This window comes from Nuphar pumila, chromosome 16, assembly GCF_984573655.1.
Source record: "Nuphar pumila chromosome 16, dmNupPumi1.hap1.1, whole genome shotgun sequence".
Lineage (NCBI taxonomy): Eukaryota > Viridiplantae > Streptophyta > Magnoliopsida > Nymphaeales > Nymphaeaceae > Nuphar > Nuphar pumila.
The window spans coordinates 18,641,846-18,645,894 of record NC_143264.1 but is presented as its reverse complement, the minus strand read 5'-3'; the positions used below and the strand labels follow the sequence as shown (position 1 = coordinate 18,645,894).

At 44.0% G+C, this 4,049-nt stretch overlaps 1 pseudogene; it reads right to left on the bottom strand.

Moving 5' to 3' along the window:
• Positions 1-216: 216 nt before the first annotated feature.
• LOC149813046 (UDP-glucuronate 4-epimerase 1 pseudogene) lies at positions 217-1,182 on the bottom strand (annotated as a pseudogene).
• Positions 1,183-4,049: the final 2,867 nt, after the last annotated feature.

The window sequence follows — 4,049 nt, the reverse complement described above, 5'->3', positions numbered from 1 at the left end:
CGGAAAAAAACTCACTCTAAACAAATGATTTATAAAAAGGACACGCCTGTTTATAAACTAATTGGTTGGCCATATATGGTTAGAATTCTATACACCAAGTGGCTATTGAATCAAGTACATAAATCGAAGAAAGAACACAAGATAATCTAAGCAATAAAGAGAAAAAAACAAAGAATTTGTCTAATTCAATCAAGAATCCAAATCCAAATACGATTGCTATTGTTGTTGTTTGTTGCTATGGTAGTGGTGGTGAACAATGCTCTTAGTGTTATATCCATAGCCATAGTAATCCAGGTACCACCTTAGAAACTTCTTCAACCCTGTCTGCAGATCAGTAGTAGGCATGTAACCGAACTCTAACCTCGCAAGCGTGACGTTCGCGTGCGTGAACGACACATCGCCGTTCGCAGGCATTTCCACCACATTCTTCCTGGCTTTCACCTTCAGGTGACGCTCTAGTACGTTCACCAGCATTGGCACCCCAAGTGGTGACGTATTCCATAGATTGTATATATTGTAGTCGGCCTTCCCCTTCTTCTTTCCGCCGCTGCCGGTGCTCTTTCCGGCCTTGTCGAGCGCAGCTACGCACCCGCGCACTACATCATCAATGTAGGTAAAATCCCGCGAGATTTCCCGGTGATCTTTCCACCAATAAACCACAATTTTCTTCCCCTGCAGAATGTTGCGAGTGAAGAAGAAGTAGGCCATGTCTGGCCGGCCCCAGGGGCCATAAACGGTGAAAAACCGAAGGCCGGTGATCGATAAACCATAGATATGGTTATAGACATGAGTAATTTCCTCGCCGGCCTTCTTCGTCGCCGCGTACAGGCTCGCCGGCCGATCGGTTCGATCGGATTCGGTGAAGGGGACCTTCACATTGAGCCCATAGACCGAGCTCGACGACGCCCACACGAATGCCGGTTGCGGGTTCACCGATTTGCAGGCCTCCAGGAGAGTGACGAGCCCGACAACGTTGCTGCGAACGTAGGAGGAGGGGTTATCGGCGGCGTAGCGGACGCCGGCCTGAGCGGCGAAGTGCATCACATGGGTGAAGGGGACGAAGTTCATCGGCTGCAACGAGCTCAACGCCGGGTACGCCGCCGATGGGTACGCGCGGGCCAGAGGCGTCGGTGCCTGCGCCGTCACCTTCACCGTCAGCAGCCTCAGCGTGCTCAATGCCATCGCCGGGGCGTACAACGTGAAGAAGAAGAAGAAGAAGAAGAAGAAGAAGAAGAAGAAGAAGATTACCTGCGCGTCGCCGGGCGGTGGCGGGAGGCTGACGGGGAGCGGCAGCTGGCGAGCGGCGGCGGCAGGACGGTGGCGAGAGCCGACGGGCGGCGGGAGGGAGAGGGCGGCGGGCGGAAACAATACAGCGAAACAGGAAAAAGAGAAAGAGGGATGAGATTAGGGATTTACGCGACATTTAGCGACGGAAACATTCCGTCGCTAAGCCGTCGCTAACTCAAAATACCAAAAAGGCGACGGAATATATTCTGTCGCTACGCCGTCGCTATTTAGCGACGGATTAGCGACGAAAGAGTTCCCTCTCTATATCCATCGCTAAAATGGTGTTCTTGTAATAAAAATTAGCGACAAAAAATTTCAGTCGCTAATCCGTCGCTAAATAGCGACAGATTAGCGATAAAAGTTGTTTCCTCGCTAATCCGTCGTTAATTAGCGACAGATTCTATCTCTAGCTAATCTGTCGCTAATTAGCGATGGAAAAAATCCGTCGCCAATTTCCGTCGCTAATTAACAATTTTCTTGTAGTGTACCCCAATCTGAATCCGATTAGTCAGATTCTATAGTCAAATCAAGATTGAAAATAAAAATCGCTATTAATTTTGTATTGAAATATGAATCCAAATCCAAATCCAAATCGAATTAAACCTGAATCCGACTAAGATCCAAACCTGAATTGGTTTTACATCAGTCGGATCCAGATTCGGTTTTAGCATTTTTTATCTGAATCCAAATCCGATTAGGTCAGATCGAATTAAGTTGTATTCAGTAATGCCTAGATCTGACCCGTTGACATCCCTAAATACATTATTTGTTTGGGACTCCAATGGTTTATGGGATTTAGGTATATGTCTGGCGGGCATTTACAACTAGAGTAGATAACCGATCCTGCCTTTTACCGAGGTGGATCGGGTTTGGTTTGGAAATAAATTTGGTCGGGTTATTAAAATATTAGCTTAGAATTGCATCGGATTTGTAACAAATTATTAGCATCTAGGTTTAGTAATTGCTTCAAGCCATATCCATCGTGAAAAAAAAGCCTCAAGTCATATAAATATCGCTGAGATGTTGAAAAACACGTGATATTCATCAGCCAAGGAAATCTAGATAATATCGCCAGATTTTCAATAGCGCACCCAATTTAGATATATCACAATATTGTCATGAATATGTCACCACAATATTGAACTTTTTATATTTGTATCTTTAGTAATTTATAGTTATGGAAGGGATGGATGACAGTTATTGAAGATTAATGTTGCTACTCCAAGTGTGTGGTGTGGGAGATGAGGCAACCACTTTGTTATGGCATGACATATGGTTGAGGAATTAGCCTCTCAAAATTGTTTATCCCGATCTCTATAGGCTTGTTAGAAGAAAGAAAGGTTGTGTTAAAGAATGTTGGCCGGAGGGATCAAATGAATGGGACATCATCTTGAGAAGAGACTTGAGAGAGGAGGAGCTACAACAATGGTATCTTCTCATGGCTAATACATATGGCGAGCTTCTCTTTGTCTCATGTTGCAGATAGTTTGAGCTGGACACTAACTTCTAACGGTGTCTACTCCTCGGCCTCCTTCTATAAAGCTCTTTCTATACCTTGTGTGCAATGGCTTCCAAGCAAGGCACTTTGGGGTGGTTCTTTACCATAGAGAGGCCCCTTATTAGGATGATCTATCCTACGTGAGAGAGTTAGAATGGCTGGGCGTGCATGCATGTGTGGGGCTATGGTTTGGACAAAGTTCTTTAAAAATTTTCTAAAGAATTTTCTAATATATAAACAAAGTTCTTTAAAAATTTCAAGAATTTTTCTTCCTCAGGATTTGCAGCACGGCTTGAAGCCAAGAATTTTTGGATAAATCAAATAGAAGTATTTATTTTTTTTAAAGGCAAGCTGGGCTTAGGCAGACCCCCTACCAGTTATACAACTATATGATTGGGGTTTGAACATGCAACGTCCCAACACAAGGTGACGTGCACAAGCTGCTCCGGCGAGACAACCAGAGCCCCTATTTGTATCAAATAGAAGTTTTTAAGACAAACACAACAAGGGTCCGAAGCATGTTATATGTTCTCCCCCGAAACACGCAGGTGCGTGTTCTTGGGTCTGAATGAGCGCCACGTATGTAAGCACGTGGGGCTCATTTCCCCGTGTGTGTCAGCATCACTTAGCATTGGAGTTCGGTTTGTTTGCAAAGACTTAAGTACCATTTCCCGCCATTAGCACCATGAAACGATTTTTGAGTAAAAGACAAAAATATCCTTCCGCCAGAAGAAAGGGTTAAAATCATCATCATTTTTTCCCTAAGGAGTAAACGATTCTGCTTTAACAGGAGCTCCTCACATTATGTCACCCTAAACGTTCTGGCTCACCCTTAGATGATGCACCATTTGCTGTAACTGGAGCTCCCTTTGACGACGCAGCCTTTGACGTCGTCTGCTACCACCAGAGTACCCCTTTTTGTCATCTACTATCGTCAGAGCGTAGTCGGAGCACCATTGTCACCATCAACTGCATCTACCTTCTAGGTGTTTCTCCTTCACTGTCGGATTAGCAAAACTTGTGTCCTTTCCATGAGTTTTGTGTAAGGTTTTATTATGTAAACAAATCAATTTTCGTTATGTAAATCTGAAAGCTAAATCTTACAACTGGTTATATTATTCATGCTAAATAACACCTATTTTCATACTGAAACAAATCGATTTGTACCTATCCACCTTCTGGGCAACAAAAAATAGTTAGCACGATTTGTTCTTATAAAGGCCAAACATTACAACGATATGTACTTTTGAGGGCTAAATTTCTA